Here is a 27,959-nt window from a genome sequence, read left to right as displayed (position 1 = left end):
GCTAGGGAAATCTGAGAGAGGAAAAAAAACCTATTGGGGTAGGTCAGGGAAAGCTGCCTGCAGCACTGATGCTGAAGTGAAGAGAAGGGTTTTGTCAGGTTAAGTTGAAGTGACTAGGTTCTTAGGCTTGCTTAGAACATTCTGTTTGACTTGGTTTGATGGTTCAGTTAAACGGGGTGACTAGATGTTGTGGGACAGGCTGGAAAAATCTAGCCCCCTTTATAGCACTGACTCAGTGAGCAAGTGCATTCCACGCTCCAGGCAGCTGCTTTAGAAACCAGCATTTTGAATGAAACTTTTGTGAAGTTGGAAGCTACCTGTGTATGAGATTGTTGGCGCCTTTCACAGAGTTTGGCCACAAAATCTTCTCTGTTCTTTTCTGTTAGTGATGCCGCTGAATTTTCATATCCTTCTGCCTTCATAGCTGGAAAATGGACTCGGGCAACAAGGCTAATACTGCATTTAGAGTGGAGTTCAGTGGACCACGGTGGGCTCTTATGAAGAAAAGTTACGCAACCGAAATCCTTATCAGATTTACAGGAGAGCAAGTTGTGGACTGATTAACTTGAGGAAGTCCCCTACTCCTTTTCACCCTGTTCAAAAAACTGATTATGGAATAAGAGTACAAGAGAGGAGTCTAAGTAACAACTGGGGAATGGCAGGAATTCAGAGCCTCAGGCATCTGGGCTTATTTCAGTTTCCTGAAGACTGGGGAGGTCTTGAACCATTGGTCAGAGTGTTTGTTAGAGCCAGTAAGTGAAGCCTAGTCTAAGTGGAATTGTTTGATATATGCTCTATTACATTACATTACACTATTTACAATTCTATGATATGCAGTATCATGTGACTATATGATGTATATCACGTGGATAATAGGGTGCATAAGAAACTTTCACTAGTTAAAAGAAATTTGGATGACTATTGGCCTGAAATTCTTGTTAGAAAGCCAACCTGGTTCCTGCCCCACAAAGAGATGGTAGGGTTAGGGGTAGGCTGGCACGGCTCGACTTTTATAGCAAAGACACTCACTGGCTGATTAATCTTGGCAGAACGTTAATCAGAGAGAACATTGACCCTCTAATGATAAGATGTGATTTTTTGGGGGGGGTTTAGAGTTGAGGTGGGTGTGTAGAGATTGTATTTCGGTGCTGCTGCAAGCTTGCGTGTTCCTAATTTCATCATAACCTGGCATTATCAGTCCAAGAAACAAGTTGGCTTTTAGAAAACCTTGACATCAAATACCGCTTGCCATGTTGATTCTAATTGTGGTTGCCAGCTGGTGAATTTCCATGTGTTCAGCCACTCCCAAGTTCTGACTCACTATTGAAGGCAAATAATCCATTGTAATTGCTGGAATAGCAACAGTTTGGCCGGAATGTGTAAACAGTGGTCATAGATGTTTCCATTGGATCGAGAAATTACCAGCAAGCCAAAATTCATAGGCCTTAGAGATAACCCATTTTTTAAAAAAATGGTTTTACAGAATTGGTTTACCTTTAAATATGAACCCTTTTTTGCTTTGTACGTCAGGTTCTCTGTAAAATGTCTGGCAGAAAAGAAAATGTGGATTATAGATTAATATAATAAGTTCAGAGGATTTACAGTGAACTATGGGGGAAGAAGATCTTTTCTATTAGTGGAAAAAAAAACCCCTCCCCCCCCTTTTAGAGAGTTTAGAGGGAAGACAGGAGAGTAAGTGCACACTACGGAAGTGTGATTGACAGCCTAAGCCAGGACTGCATTTCCTGTTAGTCCCACCTGAGCCGGAGTCTTTCTTTTTCAGGAATGGTGACAAGTTAAAATAATGCTGGTGTGATGAACAATAAGGCATAATATATTTCATTTTTCACCAGTTACCGAATTTGAGATGCTTTTTATCCCAATTGGATACTGAAGTGGGAGAGATTTTTGAATCTCGGTCATTGAAATAGGTTAGCAATTTGAAATTTTTCTGTTGCACGTGTTTCACTTCCCAGTCATGCTGTCATCCAGATAATGTCTGCAGAAGTTAAAGATTAAGCTGTTGTAAAACTGTGGATAAAAGTCGAGACTAAAGAGAACACAAGATTTAATCTTGCAAGATAAAATAGAGTGAAAGTGTAACAGCAGCTCTTCCCTCTGTTCCTACTTACTCCCTTCTCTTCTGGCTGGTTGCTCTCCTACCCCACCCCCCTCCACTCCCAGGAAAGCCAGTGGGGAATTGTTGAATTGTGGTTAAATTGGTCTTTGAATGCCAGGGACATTTCCAGACAAAGTACCATGTGTACCTGTAAACAGTTAATACCAATAATAAATGTTAATGGTTGAGTAGCATTTTCTTCAGGCCAATAGCTAAGGATGCTGCTTTAATTTTATCTTTATGATGTGATGTTTCATAGTTGTTATTTTAGAATAGATTTTTACTGATAATCCTTTTTTTTTTTTTAACATTGCCTAGATTTCCCCCCAAGTCTCTCCCCTTCTCCCTTTCCAAAAAGTTATCTTTTATTTATTTTTTTTTTGCTTTTTTTTTTTTGTGAGGCAGTCGGGGTTAAGTGACTTGCCCAGGGTCAAGTGTCATATGTCTGAGACCAGATTTGAACTCAGGTCCTCCTGACTCCAAGGCCAGAGCTCTATCGACTGCGCCACCTAGCTGCCCCTAAGAGTTATCTTTTATAACAAATAATTTTTAAAAACAAAAAAGAGAATGAAATTTAGCAAATGAAGTTGCTTTGAAATTTCTAGGCATATTATAAGTTTCATCTGAATCCTTGCAAATATTTGAATCTGAAAGTAAGTTTATCATTAATACTTAGTGAGAGAAGGCGTTGTTGTGAGCTCTCATACTTTTATGAGACGAGTGGGCAGCAGTGGCAAGTGCTTTTTAGAGTTCACACAATTTTTCTAGATGACTTAGAAGCAGCTTGTCACTCAGGCTGCAGGTTGGGCATTTCTTTTTTCACATATTAGCATAAATCATAGCATTCTAGGAGTTAAATCTCATTTGATTCAACCTCCTTATTTTACAGGCGAGGAAGCAAGGATCAGAGAGGTTAAGTGAATTTTATGTGACCACACCGATGGTAGGGGATAAATATGGGGTTCAGATCCAGGGTCACTGAAAAAGTGTAGGCCCTTCTGCATGTGGGTCTACCTCAAAGTTCTCTCCTGGGCCCTTGTCCTTTTTTCTCTCTAACTTGACAATCTCATCAGGTTCCATGGGTTCATTTATCATCTCTATGCACTTGATTTCCAGATCTTTTTATCTAGCCCTAGCTTTTTTCCTGAAACATAACACCGTTTGTTGAACATTTCAAAATTGATAGCCCACGAGTCCCTTAAACTCATCACGTCTGAAACTGAACTCATTGTCTTTCTACCAGTCCCTCCCCAGTTCTGAATTCTGTAACTATCAAGGATATATAACTATCCTTCCAGTTACTCACAGTCTCAGCATCGCCTTCATCTTTTCTTTCTTGATCATTCCAAACGGTATATCTCTTCTTAAATTTTGTGACATTTTTCTGTACAAGATCTCTTTTATACATCCCCTTTTCTCTACTCATACAGCCAATGCCCTTGTACGAGCCTTTTTCAAAATCTCCAGATTATTGCAGTAGCCTTCTGATTGGTCTTCTTTCATCAAGTCTCTTCTCACTCAAATCCATCTTCCACTTATCTATCAGAGTGATTTTCCAAACCGCTCCCTACTTAGTAAACTATAATGAATCCCTCTTACTTCTGGAATCAAATTATAAAGTCCTTTGACACCCAAAGTTCTGGTCCTTTCTCCTTTTCCAGTCATCTTGTGTTCTACTGCCTTCCCAAAGGTGAAGGCGACAGGCCTTGGCACCATATTGGATATGAAGGGTGAGAAAGAGGAATCTGGAATGATTCTCAGGTTAAGAGCCTGAAGGATTGGGAGGACGGTGTTGCCCTCTACAGTAACAGGGAGGAAGGCCGGAGGTAGGGGAGAGTTGACGGGGGAAGATAATGAGTTCCCTTTTGGACATGGTGAGTTTAAGATGTCTACTGGTTATCCAGTTTGAGATGTCTGAAATACTAGAGATCAGGGGAGAGGTTAGGGCTGGATAAATAGCTCTTGAGCATCATTTGCATAGAGGTAATAATTGAAACCATGGGAGCTGAAATGAGGTCACCAAATGAAGTAGTACAGAGGGAGGAGAGAAGAGGGCCCAGGACCAAATCCTGAGAGACATCTATGGTTAGAGGTCATGATCTAGAAGAGGATTTAGCAAAGGAGGACAGAGAAAGAGTGGTCCAGTAGCTAAGAAGAAAACTAGGAGAGAGTGTGTCCAGAAGAGAGGAGCAAGAAGGAGACAGTAGTCCACAGTGTCAGAGGCTGCAGAGAGGTCATAGAGAACGAGGATTAAGAAAAGCCATTGGATTTGACAGCTGAAAGATCGTGAGTGACTTTGTGAGAGTTGGATGACAGGTGGAGATCAGAGGTGGATGATGAGCAGCCCTGAGAGGGGCTTAGCAAACCCTCCTCACAACAGAGGTACTAGTCCTCCCTGAATTTGTCTTCCTGTCTCACCTGTGGCTCTAAGGAGCTGCAGTATGCACGCTGGCTGGTAAAACCATCTTGGCAGACAGGCTAAACCAGGTTTACCAAGAGGCCTCAACTCATCAGTGAGTTGGGGGCTGTCTAGCCCAACCATGTGAAGACTTCCCCAGGCAGAATGGGCAGATGAGAACAATTTGTTCCAATGGCCGTGAAGGTGACCAAAGCAGGTGCTATCCTGAGCCATCACCAGTCCTTTTGATTGTTGTCTTGCCGCTGGACTTCAGTGACTCTGGAAGAGAGAACGATGCTGACAATTTTGTTCAGCTCTGCTTCACATAGATCGAATTTATGTGCAACTCGTGATGCTGTTAGTCCTCTTCAAAAATGAAGGGCTAACAACAGCCCTCCATGTACCGTTTCTTTATACATGACGCTCCCGTCTCCCCTCTCCATGTCTTCGCATTGTGCCTAGAGTGCTTTTTCTTCCAATTTCCAATTTGTAGAACCCCTGGTTTCCCTAAAGACTCATCTCAAGCCCTACCTCCTCAAGGAGGCCTTTCCTGGTCCTCTCGATTGCTAGTGTTTCCTCTAAGGTTACCTGCTGGCTATCTGTGTTCGGATTTATATATGTCTCCCTTATTAGCACGTGAGCTCCTGGGGGCAGAGATTCATTTGCTCTTTACCAGCTGAGGAGGTTAGTTATAGGCAAACAAACTCTAGTTGAAGGGATTAAAAGGAAAGGAAGAAAGAGCAAAAACCTGAGATTAAGGGCAGGGTAAGGACAAAAGAAAAGCTGCAACGGAGAGGAAATAGACTGTTTGATTTAGGAGATCACAGGTGCCAGGCAGGCCTCTCTCCTTCCCCACCTTCTGGTTTGTAAAGATGAGCTTGGGAGCACTGAGAGGGAAAGGACAAGAAGACGGGATGGAGAGAAAAAGATAACAATAATTAACAGTTGTAATTCTATATGAATGGATGTGGATGGATTCCATAAAGTGGAAGAAGGTAGGAGGATGGATTAGAGGGCAAATTACAAGAAACAGACTTGAAATACAAAGATGCATACAGAGTGAAAATGAGGGGCTGAAACGAAGTCTCTTACTCAGCTCTTACTCTTACTCATAATTTCACTTAAGATTACTCTAAATATACGAAAGATAAGCCAGGGGGTTACATTGTTCATACAGGAACCACAGATAACAAATCAACCCAATACTTAAGATATATGCATCTGATAACATCTAAACACTTAAAAGCTAATAGAATCAGAGGGAAAAATATGTAATGAAAGTATTGCAGTAGGGGATCTTAAAATGCCTTTCCAGACTTTTAACCAAAAGGTAAGCCAGAAAGAAGTTCAGGATTTGAATAAAACTTCAGAAAAATTATCGGTAATAGATCTTTGGTGACTACTCAACAAGAATGGAAAAGAATTTATATACATTTCAGCTGTATCTTGTACCTTTACTAAAATTGACCAAATATTGAGGCATAAAAACTTAACCAAAAAATGTAGAAAAGCAGAAATGCTAAACACGATACTTGCTTATCCCAGTGCAATATAAACTAAATTCAATAAAAAAAAACCCTTTAAAAAAGAATGAAAACATAACTGGAAACTCAGTAACACAGTGCCAAAGAACTGGTGGGTCAAAGAAAAAATGATAGAAACAAGAGAATATTTTATCAAAGAAAATAACAATAATGAGCCAACATACCAAAACTTGTAGGACACAGCTACAAGCAGTACTGAGGGGAACATTTGTATGTCTTCACATTTTCATAAACAAAAGGAAGAACAAATCATTTGAGCATACAGTTAAGAAAACTTGGACAATAGCAGATACAGAATAGAAATTCTGTAGTTTAAGGAGAGATTAGTGAAGTTGAAAGCAAAAAGACCATTGAATAGATAAAAGGAGCTACTTTTGGGGAGGGGAGGGAGAAAGAACCCTAATAAAATAAATCTGTAACCTGATTTTTAAAAAGAGAGAAAAACCTAAATGTTGCTATGAAAGTGGAGAACTCACAATTGAAGAGGAAATAAAGACAATTCTCAGAATCTCTTTTGCCCAATTAGATGCTGCCAAAACTGATAATTTAGAGAAAGTAGGTGAAAACTTACCAAATGCCCAGATTAACAAAAGAGCTAGACTATTTAAATAACTCAATATCAGAAAATGAAATTGAACAAACCATAAGGGAACTCTGAAAGGAAAAAAAACAAACTCCAGAACCAGAAAGATTTACAAGTGAGTTCTGTCAAACACTCAGAACAGCTTCAGTGCTACATAAGCAATTTGCAACGATGAGAAAAGAAGGCACCCTTCAAATCACCTTTTATAATAGAAATGTGGTTTTGATTTCTTAAACCTAGGAGAGACAAAGATAAGAAAGAAAACTGCACACTAATATCCCTAATGTTGTTATTGTGTTTGTCCTTCATTCTCAAAGAGGACCATGACATCAGGGAGATGATGACGTGACTTGCAATTGACTTTGATTTGAGTGAGGAAGGGCTGGGCAAGGTAACCAGCCTCACTTTCTCCTCTGGAGCCATCTGGGTCCAGTGGCTAGATATTCATCAGGACGACTGGAGATGGCCTAGTGAGCATAGATGCAAACATTTTAAATAAAATATTAGCAAATAGGCTGCACAACATATTAGAAAGATTATGCACTGTGACCAAGTTGGGTTTATGCTAGAAATGCAACGAAATGAGTAAACTAGAACAAATTATACCCTGATGTTAGTATTATGAAGAAAAACAACTTTGAAAGATTTTTGAACTCTTGTCAATGCAGGGATAAACCATGAATTCAAAAGAATGAAGATGAAACACACCACATATTTCCAGAAAGAGATGATGAACTTCAAAATGCAGAGAGATGCATTTCTGGTTGTATGGGGATTTGTTTTGTCAGACTCTGCAGCTGTGTATTGAGGGCTTTCTTTTTCTTTTTTGAGCTCAATTTGGAGGGCGAGTATGACAGATTAACAAGGAAAAAAATGGGCTATTTATTCTCTGCCACATTTTAATGTAATTTACTATTGTGTGGTGGTGTTGCTCTGTCAGAGAGGAAGGGGAAGATACAGGGCATCATCTCGCTACTAAAAAAAAATATAGCTCAGTGTACTGCTTAGATGGAGAGGATTGCTTTTAATTTTACTGTACTGGGAATGAATGGGGAGTGTTTTAAAAAAATATATATATATAAATGGACAAAATTTAAAGAACACCATTTGTATTTTAAAATCATTGCATTGCTGAGACATGTTATCTAATAAAAATAAATCTTTGTGCTACTCACAACTATAAGAATGGAAGAGGCTCGATGGGTGTGGAGGCAGCAGCACAGGTTAGTTACATGTGTGAGGTCTGGGCTCATGTCTCCCTGTCCACTGGGCATACGATACTCGATGTTGTGGTTTCCCCAGTGCCCCTCGCCCTTGCACTTCCCTCGTAGTTGCCCACTGGCATCCACTAGCTGTTCTGCCTCGTGGAACCCAATCTCAGCTCTGCTGCTGTTCTCAATAGGTGCAAGATTAAAAAAGTCACTGACCACTAGAGTGAAGACAGAACCATCCGGGGCACGGATTTCCTTTGGGGCAGAGGCTGTCGTGCTGCTCTGACCTATGCTAGTTGGTTCCAGTGCATATTTAAAAAGCATTGTTCATTTGAATGGGATGTTGTTCATCTCCTTCTGTTCACTTATCCGCGTCTGTGTTGGAAGGGACCTTGGAGTTCTCTTTCAGTGCCTATTGAAAGAGATATCCCAGTAATGCCGTTGCCAAGCAGTCAGCTGAGATGGTTAGGGAAGTGGGGACTTACTGGCTTAAGGAAGCAGCCAGTTTCAGTGTTGGGGACGTTGGAGAGTTCTTGGAGGAAGGCTTTCCTGCGCTCGCTCGGATTGAAGGCTCCCTTTCTGCACCTGCCATCTTCTGTTCCTAGTCCAGCTCTTTGGAACAAGCAGGGCGGTAGGAGTGTGCTGATATTTCTGGTGCGCTCGGGCTTATCTACTCATGGGGAGCACTTGGTGTTGGTGCAGACAGAAGTGGGACAACCTGTCTTCCATATGACAGCCCTTAGTTTAAAAGAAAAGATTTTATGGAATTTTTTATTAGTTGCTTACGTCACCTAGACCTACCACTGTCTTTTTTTCTCTCCCCCTCCCAGAGCCATCCTTTATAACCAATTAAAAAAAAAAGTAATGAGGAAGAAGAGAAGTTGAGCAAATTTGATTCACGTGTAGAACGCCACGTGCGGTGTTTCCTGCATGTGAACCCCAAGCTCTGTGAAGGAGCAGGGAGACATCTTTCCACATATCTTCTTTGGGCTCAAGCTTGTGGTTTATAATTGTGCAGTATTTGGGTGGAAGTCATTGTGTATACTGAATTAGAGTTCGATGTACAGCTCGAACGTGAGTGTGGTTTGTATGTGTCGGGGGTGGGGAACCTGCAGCCTTGAGGCTACATGTGGCATTGGGTCCTTGGATGCACCCTTTTAACTGAGTCCAGGTTTTACAGCACAAGCCTTGTATTAAGGGGATTTGTTCTGGGAAGTTTGGATTCAGTCAGAGGGCCGCACTTTGAGAACCTAGAGGGCCTCATGTGGCCTGGAGGCTGCAGGTGCCCCACCTCGGGATATGGTATCTCATTGAATTGTAATAGCATTGTGAGGCTGGTAGTATCATTATCCTGACTTCGCTGGAAGGGGTTAAATGTCTTAAGTGTCTTACTCAGGGTCTCGCAGCCTTTGAGCTCAGGTGGTCCTGACTCCTGGTCCAGCATTCCATCTACTGCACCAGCCAGCTGCTGTTTTCTTGGTTCTGTGAGTCCGTACATGCTTTTGCATTCATGTTGCTCATTATTTCTTAGGTTACAATAATATTCCATTACATTCACGTACCGCAGTTTATTTAGATGGGCACTTACTTTGTTTCTAGTTCTTTGCTACCATAAAATGTGCAGATATAAATATTTTGGTGCATATGGAGCCTTTATTTTTGTCCGTGACTTCCTTGGAGTGGAATCTCTGTTACCAAAGGATGTGAATATTTTAGTACTTCATTTGCACAGTTGCAAATAGCTTTTCAGAGTGGGTGCTCTAATTCACCACTTTACCCACAATGCATTAGTATGTCTGACACAACAGCCCTTTAGGCCTTGAAGATTGCTGCTTTGCTTCCCCAGGCCTTCCTTTTTCTAGCTCAATATTCTGGGTTCCTTCAGCTGCTCTTCTTCTTACCACATAGTTTTCAGTTCCTAAGATACGGAACCCAAAGCTGAAATATTCCAGACTAGAGTCTGACCAGGGCAGGGTCAAGTCAACAAGCATTTATTAAGCAGCTGCTCTGTGCCAGGCACTGTGCCAAAAAAGCCCCTGTCCTCAAGGAGGTTGGACTTCACTGGAAGTTACACATTTAGAGACGGTATCATTTGTGGAGAGACAGAGCTCTGGCAACTTAGAGGGTCATGAAAGACTTCCCGTAGGAGGGGCTGACTCGGTGGAGCCTTGAAGGAAGAAGTGGGCGTGTCAGAGAGGTAGGAGGGAGAAAGCTCCAGGCCTGTCGACTAGGCCACAGCAAACGGGCCGATTTGTGCGACCAGAAGCGCGGGTGCTTGCAGCTGAGCAACGTGAAATAATCCTGACCAGCAGCCTGAGCCCGGGCTTGGAAGATGAGGAGCCTAGAGCCCTTAACCGGAGGGCTGTGAACTGATCTGTGTGTTGTTCTTATTTCCTTGGCAGTTCTGTGTTCCAGTTTATGCATTTAACATCATTCAAAGGAGTCCCTAGGCTTCTCCAGACTTTCCAAAGAGTCCATGACACAGACATAGACACATACACACACACACACACACACACACACACACACACACACGTGCACATGGGAGCCACTGAAGATTTTTAAACAAGAGGTGACCCTTGCAAACCCTGTGCTGTTATTTAGTTAAGTCATGATTGACTCTTTGTGACCTCATTTGGAGTTTTCTTAGCAGAGATACTGGAGTGCCACTTCCTTCTCCAGCTCATTTTACAGATGAAGAAACTGAGGCAAACAGGGTAAAGTGACTTGCCCAGGCTCACACAGCTAGGCAGTGTCTGGGGCTGGATTTGAAGATGAGTCTTCCTGACCACAGGCCTGGCACTCTCTCCATTGTGCCAGCTGACTGCCTGTAGTTAGGAAGATATTTTGGACACGGATGGAGTCACCCCAGTGTGTTAGCCAGCTCTTCCCAGGCTTGTGTCAGTTGCACATGTATTCACCAAATCATTGCTGTTCAGATCCCCAAGGACAGTAGAAGCAGCCTTGGCTTTGGAGTCAGAAAGCTTGCCTCAAACCCAGCTTTGATACTTACTAATTGTGAGGCTCTTTGGCAAGCACCCGACCTTTTTGGGCCTCGGTTTCCTCTGTGAAATGAGGGAATTAGGTGGCGTCTGGGGTCCCTTCTAGTTCCAGATCTGGGACCCTAAGATTTTCTGATAATAATGTTACACCGAGCAGGGCCACAGACAGATCCCTGGACCGTGCCATTGGACTTCCTCCTCCTCCATTAATCACTCCTCTCCAGTCACTCAGTTCCAGTTTTCTTTGCTGCACTGTTCTCTGACCCATGACACAGCCTCGGGGATGTCTGTCAGGAGAGGAGTTCTTGCTCTCTGCTTCTCATCTTTTCTCCTTGAGTTAACTTCTTTCAATCGACTCTGCTTTGTTCCTTTCCTCTCTCTATTAGTCTTGAGTTTACTGTTAATTTCATTTTCTCTCAAATGAAGATATGCCTTTCTTGCACTGGAGAATATAGCATGTTTTAGGGGGGAAAAAAAGGTAATACTTGCGTAGTCCTCATTTGAAATAAGACCTTATTTTTGTGTCTGCATTTTATTATTTAAAAAAATAATAAATGTTACATTGCTGACCTTCTAAGAAACATCATTCTCACTTCCTAATTCCTCCCCCACTGCGTTAACAGAACCCTCTTTGCAACAAAGAACTCCAGTTAAGTGAAGCAAACCCATCCTTGGCCTTGTCTGACACAGCACCCGCTTTATTCTTCATGCAGAGCTCCCTGCCTCCTCCCAGCCAGGAGCAGAACAGACTTCAGCCCAGGTCACCATAGTCAAACTTAGTGCGTGGACCAGTGTTCTGTTGTCTGTCACTGTTCCTTCCCTCTAAGTTCTGGGAACGGGCCTGGGAACTACTCAGGGTTTGCTCACTTCTCTCTCCATCATGTCATAAAAATCTCTGGAAGTTTCCCAGAATTTTTGTATTTATCATTTCTTATGACACATTCCTATTCTGTTACATTCATATACCACAATTTATGCAGCAGTTCCTCCACTGATAGGCATATGTTTTCATTTCCAGAAATCTGCTCCTGTGTGTGCATGTACATACATATGTACACACACGAGCATGTATGTGTATATGTGTGTTCCAGATGCTCTCTCCATTGGTACAGATAACAACTTCTTCACCGGTCAGTTCTTTTCGAAGCTTGCCATCCTCTCTTCAAAGAAGATTGGCCCAGAAAACACCAGTCAGCTTCTTAAGAACAAATCCATGACTTGGTAATAGGGTTCTAATCTTAAATGCCTTTATGGATGGAAGAAACTTTTAAAATATTAACCTTTCCAGAAATTTTAGACCATGTGCATTGTTAGTCCTTGAACCAATAAAAGGGTTGAAAGTGCTGGGCTGTTTTTTTTTACTGCATGTATTCAGATAGCCTTTGTCATTATGTTCTGGGTCCGAAGGGCTCATAGAAGGAAAGGGTAGAGCTAATTATTTTAACTTAATGTTCTCTCGCAAAAAAACCCTTTCATCATTTTACAAAGTTTCTGGGCTGTTGTCCATGAAGCTATGTGACCAGGAAATACAGGAGTGCCACTACATTTTGAAATTTAGTTTCTGAAGGACCAAAGGAGCATTTGTTTATATGGTTATCCCCAGTAGAAGGCTTTGAACAAAATTGCCAAGAGTCCATCCTGAGATAGTGGTAGAAAATGATCGTTAAACTTGTATGGCTTTTCTTTAAAAAAAAAAGAGAGAGAGAGAGAGAGAGAGAGACTTCATCCCTAAGTGTGGCTTTACTTCTTCTGTTACTGTTTTGATGTAAATGGTCTCATGCTGGTTTTAGAAATTCTTTCCTGACTAAGATCTGCATCTGTAAATGGAGAGTTTAGCTCAGACTTTGGCCTTGTGGTCTAGATTGCACATCTTTATTTTGAATATGGTGTGTCAGAAGCTGGCTGCTCACATGAATGAATGGAGTGGTCTAGAACGTTTCCTCATGTCAAGCTGCAGTATGTGGTTTTCGGTGAATGTACAGCGCACTTTGGGACATGTGCAGCATGAGTCCTTGAGCTTTGACTGGGCCCGACAATCAAGCTGCTGGGTGCCCTGGAGGACTGGGATTTTTGGCCGGCTCTTCCTTGCCCTGCCTATTTCTTTCTCTTCTTGAAGCGGTGCCAAGAGCAGAGAGGCAGGTGAAAGGGCCCTGCTGCAGTGCCTGCCCCCATCACCCCCCGTCCCCCAGCCAGTCTTCCCTTTTTGGAGGAGAAGGATCCCACTCTCACATTTGTGCCCTGCCAACTTCGCTGTATAGGAAGAGGCCGGTAATCGGGTATATTGCCCCATGGGCATATTCATGAGCACCTAAAGATGGGTCTTTCCCTCCTGCCCTCTATTTATAGACCCTCATTATACAAAGCTGTAGCAGCATTTGGGTTACCACTTGAGTGAGAAGGTCACTGGCCACAGTAACAAAAGTATGAACTGTAAGTTGTTTTAGAGTTGAAGATTGTAAGGCTAAGTGTTGGGATTATAGTGTTAAACAAAAAGTAGTGTGATTTTCATTTAACAACTTTTGACAGTTTGTAGAAAAAAATCTTGGTTTAGTCTGAAAAATTTGGATTCATCTCATATCCCTTATCTGACAGTGTTTGTACTCATGTATCTCTTTTTATGCAGTAGATGTGTTCCCAGAATCTTTTGTGTTTTTGAGATTTTGTCAACGGAATCATTTTAAATTCTGGAGAGCTTGAATTTTATATTGGGTGCTTTGGTAAAGAGAAGACTTTGTAAAGTGAAGACTCTTGTAAACGACACTTTCCTTGAGGCGCTTAGTTGTTCAGAAGCCATTGATGACTCTAGACCCTATAGAATCAAGCCTCACCTTCCCCTGTGAGTCCTCTGATTTGGCCTCTGACCCAGTCCTCTCTCTCAGCCCTTTTTTTTTTTTTCCCCAAGCTGCTTTCCTGACAAATGCCCTTTGCTTTCCTAGACTGCTCTCACTGAGCCCCTGCTCATTCCTATTTCTGTGCCTTCATTCCTTGTCATTGCCTTACCTGGAATGCCTGCCCTTTGTTGCTCACGGTTAACACCTTTAACCTCTAACTATTCAGCTCATACCTATCCTTAAGGGCTGGTTTTATTGCAAGCTTCTGTAGGAAATCTTTCAGTCTGTTTCAAGGCTAAGTCATCACTTCCTTCAATCCTTGTATCTCTCATAGAGGCTAGTCTTTGCCGTGCAATTTGGAATTTCTTTATACTGTTTGTTGTCTTGTATTCTTTAATTTTTCCGGCCTATTAGTTCTTTTCTTCCTGGCTGGATTGTAAGCTGATAGAGACTGTCTCACACAATTGTTTACTCCTTCAAATCAAGTACAACATTTGTTTGTTTGTTTTTTACACACGGGGAAGCACTTGGCAGCACATAGTTGTAGATGGAGTGAATCCAAGGTATCGAGACAGCCCACGTTGGATATTTAGGGTATTACTGAGAGTGAGTTTTAGAAGGCGTAGGTTGGCACCAGGGAGAGAGTGCTTTGCATCTATTTTCATTTTTAAGAGTTCAGCTTTTGGTTAGCCATGGAGCTTGGCTCTGGTTTGGAGGGAGCATAATGGGAAGCAGATGCTTGTTTCTTACCTTTGCATCTAAATACCTTTTGGGAGTTAAAGAACCAGGCATTTTCTTTAGAGAATTGTGAACCTTAATTTTCCATTTGCTTTTTAGTGACTGGAGGGTGTGCTTGACTTGGAACTGAATTTCATTTGTGAGTAGGAATTGTAAATAAGGTAAGCTCCAAATTCATTTTGTCTTTCTCCCTCTTGTTTTATAAGATGCTTCTGAACTTTTATCAGTTTTGCTAAACATAGATAAACCATAGTGCATTGCTTCCTGAAACATTCTTGACCTCTCCATCATTGCACATCTTTTTCATCCTTCCAAAAAAAAGAGTGTACTTCTTATATCCCCATCAGAGACAGTGAGATTTCGTCTGTTGCCCAGTGGTGGGCAGGTTGTCTGATGTTCTGTCCTGCTCCAATCTGCCTGGTGTCTACTGAGTGTTTTGGAACAACCACTGCCATTGTGGTTCAGAGAATTCAAAAAGGAACTGGGTTGGTTATTAAAATGCCGGCATGTACCGTGGGTGCACACCTCGTCTCTTGTGACCATTTCCAAATGTATACAGAGACTAAGGCTATGGTGGACATAATGTTGAATTTGGAGCCTGAGGACCTGAGTTTGAATTCTGACTCTGCTACTGACTGCTTGTGTGGCCTTGGGCAGGTCTGAGCCTTAATTTTCCACCTGTAAAATAGAAATTAAAATACTGGGACTGCTTCCTGAGCAGTATTGTCCTGAGGGTCAGATGAGCTCTCATAAAACTGTGTGTTCCATGCCCGCATAACCGCTGGTCCTCTTCCGCAGAGAGCAGATGCCGCCATTGTGCGCCAGCCATCACGGCACATTATTTGGGCTACTGAGCTAAGCTGCAATTCAGCCCTTACGCTTGGGCCTGCTAGACTGAGTGAGTGCAACACTCATTCAGGTGGTGAAGGTGGGTCTTTAAATATTAGCATTTTATAGTGCCTACTGGGTGCCAGGCATGGTGCTTTACAAGTATTATCTCATTTGATCTTCTGAATCCTGGGAGGTGGTTGATATTATTATCTCTGCTTGACAGATGAGGAAACTGAGGCAACAGTGGTTAAGTGACTTGCCCAAGTTCACACAGCTAGGAAGTATCTGAGGCTGAATTTGAATTCAGATTTTCCTGACTCCAGGCCCGGCACTCTGTCCACTATAACACAAAGCTGCCTCTAATGCTGTTGACTCTAGCTGCTGTACAGTTTGTATAAGTGACCAGTTCAGCCCTATGGGTGCCACTGCAGCTGAGCTGGACCTCGCATACTTGTCTACTTGGATTAAATCTGAGGGTGCGAGTGGAAGTACACCAGGTGTGGCTCTCACGTTATCTGATGTGTTTCAGCCAGAGATCCAGGCAGAGAAGAGGAGAGGGTCACACACTTTTGCAGACATCCCTGTATGGAAACCACCTGTCAGAGTAGGGATGGGTGATGACTGATGTGGTTCTGGTTTCCCAGGCTTTGAGGGGGGCAGGAACTCCATTGCTCCTACTCTGGCAGACCTTGACCACATTGGGAATGCACTGGGTGGAGAGAGAAAGGGGGCCTCTGAGTCTGTACAGAGAGAGAATAAGAGAGTAAGGACCTGTAGATTGCCCTGAGTCTTGTTCTTCTATGTGTAGGAGAGTGAAACTGATGTTGAAGCCCCAAACTTTCTCCGGCAAGGAGAGCATCAGGCCTCCCCGCTCCATGGGAGAGTAGTGAGGCTGGTCACTTCCAGTAATAGAGCAGTTGGCCCTTTCATCCAGGAGCAAGAAGAGAAGGGGAGAGGATGCCTTTGTGTCCCCAGCACTTAGCGCTTAATCAGTCCTTGTTGACTTGAATGAAATGTGATTTGTACCTTCATGTCCTTCATATCTTCAGTTGTCAACTTGAATGAATATTGATATAGCCAGTAGACATGTGCAGACTCTTTAAGGTCTGGCTGGTTAGAAACTTTAAGTTGCAAACCTAGATAATTCACTTTTTATGTTGTCCTACTTTTAAATGGGAATTCAATTCATTTCAATAAACACGAAGTACCTGTAGGGTACAGAGGGAATTAGATGAGAAACTTTAGTGGAAATGCCAGAAGAATTAAGGATTAAAAAACTTTGAAAATACACATTTCCAAATTTTATATAGAAAACCAGCTTGATTTTTGATAGTATTAAATTAAACAACACTTTTAGAAGGCCTGTTATGCTCTAGGCACCAAGGATACAAAACTCCATATAAGTTAGTCCCTTCCCTCTTGTAGGTGGTAGTGGGGGGGGAGCACAGAAGGAGAGATGACTTTGGATCAGCTGGGGAGGTGCTGATGCTTGAGTGAAGCTTTGAAGGCATTTAGAAATTCTGAGAGGCAGAGGTAAGGAGGGGGAGTGCATTGCCAAGGAGAGGAAATGGATTGTGGCTGAGGAACAATTAGGAGGCCAGTTTAAGTGAACCTTAAAATGCACAAGGGAAAATAATATATAGTAAGTCTGGAGAAGTAGAATGAAGCTGGATTGTTAAGGATTTTAAATGTCACCGGAGCATTTACTTATTTTATCCTAGATGCAAGTGAGAGCCACCAGAGCCTTTGGAGCAGAGTTGTGAATAACATGGTCAGGCCTGTGTATTAGGAATGTCACTTGGGCAGCTGTGTGCAGGATGGACTGGACAGGAGAAAGCCTGGACTTAGTGAGTCCAATTAGAAGGCAGTTGCACGAGTCCAGATGAGAGGTGATGTGGACCTGAACAAGGGTGGGGGCTGTGCAAGTAAAGAGGAGATGCTGTAGAGGTAGAAACAACAAGTTTGGGCATCTGATTGGAGATGGGGGAGGAAGAGAACTACTCCCAGGTTGTGAACCAAAGATACTGGAAGGTTGTCCATGCCTTGAGCACAAATAGAAGTTCAGACGAGGGGTGAGGTTTGGGGGAAAGGCAGTGAGCTCTGTTCTGGTCGTGTGGAGTTTGAGGTGCCTGTGCAATATTCATTCAGATGGATGTATAGAATGTCCAGTAGGTATTTGATGATGCCTGGCTAGATGGAACCCATGTCAGTGATAAGACTACAGGCATGAAAGCTATGGCAAATCTGGACAGCATACTAAAAAGCTGAGGCATCACCTTGCTGACAAAAGTCCATATAGTCAAAGCCATGGTTTTCTCAGTGACAATGCATGGCTGTGAGAGTTGGACAGTAAAGAAAGTGGAGTGCCAGGGAATTGACGCTTTCAAATTGTGATGCTGAAGAAGGCTTTTGAGGGTGCCTTGGATACCAAGAGGATTAAATCAGTCAATATTTAAAGAAATTAATTCAGGCTATTTGCAGGAAGGTCAAGTACTGAAGCTGAAGCTAAACTACTTTGGCCACATAATGAGAAAATTGGAAAAGCCTTTGATATCAGGAAAGATTGAAGGCAGAAGGAGAAAGGGACAGCAGAAGACGAGAGGGATAGATAGTGTCATAGAAACAGCAAAGTGTGAGCTTGGATAGATGTCAAGATACAGTGGAGGAAAGAAGGCTCTGGCATGCTGGGGCCCGTGGAATCATGAAAGGTTGGCCACGACTAAATAACAGCAAGTGGTATGATCTGAGAGATCATAGAGAGAGTAGGAGAGGGCCCAGACTGAATCTTTAAATGTGGATCATGATGCAGCAGAAGGAGCCTAAAGAACAGCGAGGGGAACAGGAGGCAAGCAGTAGGCAGGAAGACTGTGCTAACATGGTTGGCCATCTGTGGATCTGGGAAACCTGGCCTCAGCTTCTGCCTTTAACACGTGCCGTCTATGGGATTACAGGCAAGGCATCTAACCCAGTGCCAGAGTGATCTAAGACTGTTGGTGGCAGGGGTTTCCATGCCCCACACCAAAATGTGGAAGAGGCCTCTTTTCCACTCACCACCCCCAAATACAGTACATCATTCACTGACTAAGTGGAAATCAGCTGCAGTAGCCTGCTGCTTGGTCTCCCTGGTACAAATCTCTCTCCACTACAGCCATGCTAAAGTGCAGGTCTGACCATGGCACCCCTCTCTACTTCCCATTTGCTCAACTCCACTAGCTCCCTAATGCTTCCAGGATCAAATAGGAAATCCTCCATTTTGCTTATAAAGCCCTTCAGAATCTGTTTCCTTTCCTACCTTTCCAGTCTTTTTACACCTTATATTTAACACACACACACACACACACACACACACACACACACACACACTCTCTCACACTCAGATCCAGTGACAGGGAATTCCTTGCTGATCTCGCTAGACATTCCATCTCCCCAGCTCTTCAGTGCTTTCACTGACTGTTTCTGCTTCATTTCTGCCTCTTAGCTTCTCTGACTTCCTTCAAGTCTCACTCAGCTAAGATGCTGCAGGAAACCTTTCCTGATCCCACTTAATATTAGTACTTTCCCTCTGTCGATTGTTTCAGATTTATTCTGTCTTTATCACATTGACATGTTTTGTCCCCCTTTAGATTGTGAGCTCCTTGGGAGCAGGGATTCTCTTGCTTTTCTTTGTATCCACAGTGCTTAGCACAGTACCTGGCAGGGAGCAGGTAGGCCCTTAATAAATGCCAGTTGCTTGACTGACTGATGGACTTGATTGATTGGAAAAGCAGATACTGACCTAGGATTTACTCAGGTTGGAACAGGAAGGGTCAGAGTAGGTTAATGTTTTCAGAGCTTGATGTGTGAGTTGTGACTGGAGAGTCATGTGTCTCACCTCTGTTTCACTTATAGATGCAATAAATGCTATACTTTTATCAAACTTGTGCAAACCCTCTATAGTTCTCAAAGTACTCAGTAACCTGTTATATAGTCTTGCTGAGGGAAGTAGCTCTTGTGATTATGTTGGTAAGAAATTGCTGTAAATTCTCAAGATCTGACATCTTAACGTTTGAAATCTGTTTTTTAGATTCTGCTTCTGTTCTTTAGGTCTGCCGTGATTGCAGACTCTGTTCTTTTCCCTTCCCCTTCCCCTTTTAAAAAAGTTTTTACCGATAGTTTCTGTTTCTTACATGACCATATCCCATGTGTTGCTCCTCCTCTCCCTCCTTGAGAGTCATCTCATGTGACAAATAGTATTTGTTTTAGAGAGAGGGAAAAACCTCCTCCACAAGGAAGTCAGCACAGCTGATTGATGCATTGACAAAGTCCAAAAACGTGTGCCATGCGTAACGCCTTTGGACCCGCCACTTCGTGAAAGGGTAGGTTGGGGATGTCTTCTCATACGTCTACGTTTGAGGCTCTCTTGATCTTTATAATTTTGTTACATTTACCTTTGGTTTTTTATCGTTCCTCCCAATCACATCGTTGTAGTTATTGTGTATGTTGTTTTCTTAGCTCTGCTGACTTCACTGCATCAACTCATATAGATCTTTCCATTCTTTTCTGTATTTATCACAAACGTAATTTTCTATAGTGCCATGATATTCCATTCTATTCACTTATCACGGTTTGTTCAGCCATTCCCCAGTTGATGGGCATCCACTTTCTTTGCGATTCTTAGCTAACACTAAAAATGCTGCTCTAAATAGCTTGGAACATATGGGAACTTTTTCCTTATTGATGTCTTCGTTGGGGAATCAGAACAGTAATAGACTCTCTAGCTTGAAAGGTACAGACATTTTAGCCACTTTATTTACACGCTTCTAAATTGCTTTTCCAGAAGGCTGTACCATTTCACAGAGCCACCAGTAATGCAGTAGTGTGCCTGTCTTTTCACACCCCCTCCAGCATCGATCGTTGCCATTTTTTGTCATTTTTGCCAGTTGTTGGAGGGTGGGGTGACATGTCAGGGCTGCTTTGATTTGCCGTTCTCTCATTCTTAGTGATCTGGAGCATTTCTTTTTGTGGTTGTGAACTCTTTATATTTCTTCTTTTGAGAACTGTTTGTTCACATCCTTTGACCATATGTCTATTGGGGAATGGCTATTAGTCTTATATATATATATATATATATATATATATATATATATATACACATATACATATATATATATATTTAATACATGTTGATAGATATATATATATACATATATATATATTTAATACATGTTGATATATCTTGGATACTAAACTCTATGAGAGAAATTCAATACAAAGATTTTTTTTTCTATTCAAACACTTCCCTTTTTATCCTAGGTGCATTAATGTTGTGTGTGCAGAAGCTTTTCAGTTTTGAGCAAAGTTATCATTTTACCTTTGGCAGTTGTATCTTTTGTGATTTTAATATATATCTCTTAGCCGTAGCTGTGAGAGGTATATAATCTGTTTCTCTTCTAATTTTTAAAAATAGTATGATCTTTAATATTAAGGTCGTATGTCCATTTAGAATGTATTGTGGAGTGTGGTGTAAAGTGTTGGTCTAAGCCTAATTTCTGCCAATTGCTTTCCAGTTTTCCCAACAGTTTTTTATCAGATAGTGAGTTTATATCAAACATTTTATCGGACACTGAGTTTTGAGGTCTCTTGTTTCTCAAGTTTCCCTTGTTTTGGTCTGTTCCATTGGTCTGTTTCTCTATTCCTTAACCAATACCAGATTTTCTTTTGTTTTGTTTTTTGGTAAGAAATGATGAGAAGGTTGATTTTAGAAAAATATGGAAAGGCTTGTGTCAAATAACGCAACGTGAAATGAGCAGAAACAAGAAAATGTATACGGGGGCAGCTAGGTGGCACAGTGGATAGAGCACCAGCCCTGGAGTCAGGAGGACCCGAGTTCAAATTTGGCCTCATACATATGACATATAACAGTATTATAGTCCTTTAGATATATTTCCAAATTGTTGTTTGGACCAGTTCACAATTTCACCAAAAGTTTATTAGGGCACCTATTTTCCCTCATCCCCAAACACTTAACACTCACTAGCTGTGTGATTCTGACACTTAACCCCGATTGCCTCACCAAAAACAAAAATGTATACAGTAAGCATATTATTTGAAGAGCAACCTTGAATGACTAAGCCATTCTGAATAATATGAACATTCAAATTAACTGTGAAGGACTTACGAAAGAAAATGCTCTCCACTTCCAGACAAAGAACGGACACGTGGAAATATGCATTGTGTGATTCACATACATAGTTGTATCAAATGTTGACCTCTAATGCAGAATTGGGAGGGGGAAAGGGAGACAACTTGGAACTCACAATGCAAAAAAATAAAATAAATGTAAGATAAATTTTTAAAAAGGCTTTGATGAGTGCTGCAAATATAGTTTGAAGTCCAGAAGTGCTATTCCACCTTTGTCCTTAGTTTTCATCTTTTCCTTTGATCTAGATCTTTTGTTTTTCCAAAGGAATTTTGTTATTTTATCAAGCTGTGTAAAGTCTACCCTTGGTAATTTGATTGGTATAGCATTCGAGGTGTAAATTAGTTTAGGTAGTATTGTCATGTTTTTTATATTGGCAGAGCCTACCCATGAGCACGGAATATTCCTGCAGCTCTTTAAGTTGTTCTTTACTTCTTTAAGGAACACTTTGTTGTTGATTCTATACAGGTCCTTTGTGTGCTTTCAGAAATGGGTTCCCAGATAGTTTATGCATTTTTTAGTTGTTTGGAATGACATTTCCTTTTCTATTGTTGGTTTTTGTGTTTTCTTATTTTTATATAGAAATGTTTTTGATTTTTGAAGATTTATCTTGTAGCCTGCTACTTTGCTGAAGCTGTTAATTTTCTCAGTAACTTTGCTGATTCCTTGGAGTTTTCCTATTAACCATCATTAGCAAAAAGTGATCGTTTTATCTCCTCTTTACCTATATTTATTCCTTTTGTTCTTTTATCTTACTGCTTTTGCTAGCATTTTCAGAGCTATGTCAAATAACAATGGGGAGAGTGAGTATCCTTGCTTCACTCTCATATTTATTGGAAAAGAGTTCTAGAGTATTCCCACTGCATATGGTTTTAGATAACGTTTTTGGCGAGATTTTTCTTTAAAAGGTCCCTGTATGCCTATACTTTACAGAATTTTTAGCATAAAACAATGTTGTACTTTTGTCAAAGTCTTTCTGCATATATTGAGAGAATCATGTTGTTTTGGATAATATGATTATGTTGATTATTTTCCTAATCTTGAAGCATCCTTATATCCCTTATAGAAATCCCATTTGACCATAATGAATGATTTCTTGGATAAATTGCTGTAGTCTTTTTGATAAGATTTTTGTTTAAAATTTTCATGTATCATTGATGATATTGGCCTGTGGTTTTCATTTCATGTTTTATCTTTCCTGGTTTATATACAACTATATTTGTCTCATAAAAGGATTCTGGTGCCATCTCACACCTATCAGAAATGACAAATGCTGGAGGGGATGAGGGAAAATAGGTGCCCTAGTAAACTTTTGGTGAAATTGTGAACTGGTCCAAACAATAATTTGGAAATATATCTAAAGGGCTATAATACTGTGCATACCCTGCAAATACCATTACTAGGTCTTAACCCAAAGAGATCAAAAGGAAAAGGACATATATTTATAGCAGCTTTCTTTGTGGTGTCAAGGAATTGGAAATTGCTTGCTTATCAAATGGAGAGTGAGTGAACAAGTTGCGGCATATGATTGTGATGGAATGCTGTTGTGCTCTAAGAAATAATGAGGGGGTGGTTTCAGAAACATGGGAAGACCTATATGAACTGATGCAAAGTAAAGTGAGCTGAACCAGGAGAATATTGTATGGTAACAGCAATATTGTATGATGATCCACTGTGAAAGACTTCACTACTCTGTTCAATACAGTGATCCAAGACAGTTCCAGAGGAATTGATCAAAAAATGCTGTTGTCTACCTCCAGAGAAAGAATTGATGAACTCTGAGTGCAAATCGAAATATGATTTTCTTTCTTTTTTTGTCTTTGGTTATATGGCTGATAGGGAAATGTTTTGTATCATTTCACATGTATAATTGATATCATTTGCTTGCCTTCTTAGTGGGTGAGGAAAGAGGCAGGAGGTAGGAAGAGAGTTTGCAACTCAAAATTTAAAAAGAAAAGAATGTTATAAACGAACAATACATTTATCGAGGTGGGGGAAGGATTTAGGATTCTCTCACCTTGTTTTTTACATGCTCTGTGACCCCTTGGGTGGGTTATTTTACATCATTAGATCACTCCTATCAGAAAATACTATTCTGCTAGTTCCAGGTATAGACTTCACATCTCTTTCTCCGGAGAAGGTCACATGCTCATTGCTTCCCTTGAGAGAACTCAGAGTTTTGGTTCTTGAATAACTTTTTTCTTTTGACTATTGCTAGAACAAGACCAGAAGAGCAAATGCCTCTATAGCGAGATGAGCTCATTAACGATTTTGAGTTCGGTGATAACCTAGTGACTTTAAAATAAATGTTTGTTTATTCATTTAATATTCACTTAACAAATGTACTGAATACCTTTTGTCTGGAATTGAAGGTGTGTAGAATAGTATTTGTGTTTAACATTCTCAGTCTCTTTGGACTGCTGGCTTTATTGAACTCTGGGCAGTTTTAAGTCTGCTTACCTACCAGCACTGAAATAAAAGTCCATTTTTCCTTTGGCTATTAGGCATGTTTGCGGGGCTGCCTCAGCCAGGCATTATCTGTTTGTCATGCTTTCAGACAAGTATATTCTTGATTCTCTGTCTTTCATATCCCCCTTCTGCTTATTCACACCTTCCATCTGATAAAGTGTCTCACTTATTACTCAGTGGCCCTGTCGTACCACGGACATCTGTACACTCAGACTCATAATGCTCGATTTTGCCTAAGGCAGTGACCTTAGACCTTCCTTCTGTAATGCTAGCCTTCACTTTCTTCTCTGTGTGAGATTTGATGGGCATGTAGTCTCACTTTTAATTTAGGACGTCATGGAGCCCTTCTGTGGTTGATCTATTTTTCTTCTAACAGTCAGTTTGTTATATACCACTTGTTACAGAAGAAGGCCATGGTGATTGGATAACTAAGGAAAAAAGATACGCCACACACATTACTTCTAACCTAGAACATCTCATTTATTGGTACTTTTCAGATGCCCAAAAAGCTGTGGCATTTTGACGGCTTCATGTAATCAATTGATGCCCCTGTTTTGCAGAAACGAGGTGATGAGCTCATCTTACCAGAGTTTCATAGAATCATAATCTCAGAGTTTGATGTGATTTTAGAGGTCATTCAGTCTAACTCTTAACTGAAGTGAGAGTCTCATCTGCCATATCTCTCTAGAAAGTAGGAATCTAGTTTCTATTTGAATGCCTCCAGGGATTGCGTTTGGGGCAGCTCTTTTTCTGTTTGTCTAACTTGAAATCTTCTGTGTGACTTTCGCCTGTTGGTCCTAGGTCTGCTCCCTGGGCTAAGAGTAAGTCTGGTCATTCATCCACAGGAGAATTCTTCACTGAATAAAGTGGTCAGGTTTTCCTGACTTAGTCTTTTATCCAGATTAAACTTTCCTAGTTTCTTTAAATAATCTTCGTGTGACTGTTTGGCATTCCTTCCCATCTTGGTCACCCTTTGGAGGTTCTTCACTCTAACAGTTTCTGTTTCAAAAAATAGGACACCTAGAACTTCACACGTACTCGATACATCCAGCCAGCGTAGGTTCCATCAGTCGCACCATCACGGATTGCATTCTGAGCATCCTAGTAATGTTAAGCAACATGTGATTACCTTCTCTTTGATTTTACTTTGCGGTTTGGTTCATCCTTGTCCACTTTAGCACCTGTATTCTGCTGTTTAAATCCACTGAATGTTAGTCTCGACTCTCCTGCTGAGGTCAGATTATGAAGGACTTAGATGGCAGCATTCAGAGTTGGAATGGATCTTGGAGGTCATCGAATCTCATGCCCCAGCCCCATTTTACAGATGAAGAAACAGAGGTCTGGAGAGGTTAGGTGACTTGAGAATGAGTAGCAGAGTCAGGGTCTGAACCCAGGTTGTCTGCCTCCACTTTCCGCACTCTTTCCATTATAGTGTGAATATGCTTCCATTTTATCTCAGAAGTGTTTGTTACTTGAAACAACACAGCATAGGGAGTGGTGACCAGGGAAGTGAATTTTGGTCTGGGTATCTTAGAAATGGTAAATTGAACCATGGGAAGCTAATTGACATATCTTTTCCGGAATTTATGACAGTTTTGGTTTGCATACTCTGCCCAGAGCAGAAGATGGAAAATGGTAAGGCAGATGGCTGGGATGTGAAGCATGTTCTGATCTGAAGCCGGCTGGGTGTTGTGGCCAGGTGAGCTTGTACTCAGTTACTCACAATCAAAACGGCTCAGCCCCAGGGCTGGCATTCCACAATGGAGTGGAGTAAATGAATTATGTGAATAACAGGAAATGGTGATATTAGCCAGTTACATAATGCATTGGACTCCTCCTGCACCACAAGGGATCATAAATGTGAAGAATTTAAAGAAATGTAGTGAGACCTCGATCCAGTTACACAGGCGACACAAGGAACATTTGGGACACTTTCCACTTCTACAGAAATGAAGACAACTTGAAGTGGCAACAAAACACTCTGAAAGCGTGTGCTTGTTCTCTCTCTGAACAAATTGAAGACTATTGGAGTGGAAGGGGGCTCGTGCTTGTGTCTCCTGTCACACTTGTTTGCTCTTTCACCTGGGAATCTGCTGGAGTGTTATGTGAATTGTCAAGATGAAACTTATCCACTAAAAAAGGTTGTGTTTTGAAAATATGTGTCTGCAGTATTTTGTAACATGTCAAAAATGGGGGCACCTAGGTAGCGTCCTGGATAGAGCCCTGGCCCTGGAGTCAGGAGGACCTGAGTTCAAATCCAGCCTCAGACACTTAACACTTACCAGCTGTGTGACCCTGTGCAAGTGATTTAACTCCAATTGCTCACAAGAAACCCTCCAAAAGCATGTCAAAAATGCAAGCACTAGTCTTTTGATCAGAAAGTCTGAGTTCAAAGCCTGGCTTTGCCATTTAGTTGTGTGACTTAGGACATATTGTTTAACCTCTCAGGGTAGTCTGACTAGATGATCTAGAAGTTCCTTCTTAGCGCTAACATTCTTTGTGTTTCATTGCACAAATAACCTGAGAATGATTGACCTAGGTCCATACCAATGAGAAGGGCTAGTCTTATACGTGTTTATCTGAACCTTTTTTTTTTTGAGGGGTAAAGCTGGGAGTTTCAGAGAGTTTCAAGAAATTTAATAATGATCCCTATGCTTTTTGGGGGGTATCACCATTGTGTTCCCTCAATGGCTATAGCTATACTTTGATTCTTCTCAGAACATTTTATGGACTTTTTTAAAGCTTTCTCTGTTCTCCTTTAACAATGATACATGCAGAGTTTCCCAGGCAGTCAGCATCTGTAAGAGGAGAAGCCAGTAGCAGTGAGCCTTCCTATGATGCCTGCCCAGAACCAGTGATGGGGAGAGAGAGAGAGAGAGAGAGAGAGAGAGAGAGTGAGAGAGACAGACAAAGAGAGAGTGTGTGTGTGTGTGTGTGTGTGTGTGTGTGTGTGTGTGTGTGTACAATGCAAGAAGCTGGCACTGTTGGGAAGCAGTGACTTGGGAAGCCAGCCAGACTTGGACACTGATTGGAGGAGCAAACCCCACTTTTTCTTCTTGTTTGGGTATTCTCCAAGGCAGTACGATAAATAGCACGAATTGTGTAGGTCTCTGAGGGTTGGCTTAGCGCAGGTGTCTCGAGAAGCCTTGAGGCCTTCATGAGCCCCGGCCAGGGCAGTACTTTAAGTTTTGAGAGCTGCATGGGTTTCTGTGGGAGCATAGAGATGTAGTGGACAGGGAAAGGGAGAGGCTTTCTTGGTTGTCTTTGGGCCTGGGTACAAGTCTTTTTTGTTAAAGAAAACCTCTTCAGTATTTGATGCTTGTAAAACAGGAGTGTTTGTAAGAGGGTGGTGTGGATGTTCTTTAGGGGAGTGCCAGCCAGCACTAGCGTCAGCTTTTTTTTTTTTTCCTTTTTTGGTGAGGCAGTTGGGGTTAAGTGACTTGCTCAGGGTCACACAGCTAGTAAGTGTCATGTGTCTGAGGTTGGATTTGAACTCAGGGCCTCCTGACTTCAAGGCCAGAGCTCTATCCACTGCGCTGCCTAGCTGCCCCTTAGCACCAGCTTTTAAAAGGCCAGTGATCACCCTTTGATGTTTTACCAGGACAGAGTGAGAAGCAGGAGGTCTCCAAGGCATCCCTAGGCTGAGATTGTGGGAGAGGCCCTCCCACGCAAGAGTTCCATGTAGAATAATCCTCAAAATAATTGTACAGAACTTGGGCATTTAAAGTGCTGTGCTCATGGTGTCAGTCAGCACTCTGGGAGTGTAGATAAGCAGACATTTCCCGTGCGCTTGGGGGAACTGCTCTGTGGTTAGCTTGTACAGCCTGAAAGAGCATCTTGCTGCTTCAGAGCCTTTATTTTCCTTGCAGTACTCCACAGTGTGTGATGTCCTAACTAGTCCTCACATATAATGTTGGAACAGGCTTTAAAGGGGCAGAAAAGATCAGAACTGAACTGAACTTGCCGAGGTTTTTCTTTGTGAGCCAGACTGTGGGGTGTGGTTCCCTTCTTGGTTCTCATGTTTGAAAAATTAAAACTGTTCTTGAGTCTGTTAT

The 27,959-nt window shown here is 41.7% G+C and overlaps 1 long non-coding RNA gene across 1 annotated transcript in view; it reads left to right on the top strand.

The window, feature by feature from the left end:
* Positions 1 to 27,959, top strand: part of LOC144454836 (uncharacterized) — a 73,093-nt gene that overhangs the window by 19,313 nt on the left and 25,821 nt on the right. Inside the window, exon 2 of the long non-coding RNA XR_013483388.1 lies at positions 14,526 to 14,587. This is a non-coding gene — a long non-coding RNA (uncharacterized LOC144454836). The remainder of the gene's footprint in view (positions 1 to 14,525; positions 14,588 to 27,959) is intronic.

This window comes from Phascolarctos cinereus, unplaced genomic scaffold (assembly GCF_003287225.1).
Source record: "Phascolarctos cinereus isolate Bilbo 61053 unplaced genomic scaffold, phaCin_HiC Scaffold_1;HRSCAF=81, whole genome shotgun sequence".
In the NCBI taxonomy this organism is placed as follows: domain Eukaryota; kingdom Metazoa; phylum Chordata; class Mammalia; order Diprotodontia; family Phascolarctidae; genus Phascolarctos; species Phascolarctos cinereus.
Note: the sequence above shows the minus strand (reverse complement) of the source record. Positions and strands in the feature narration are given on the sequence as shown.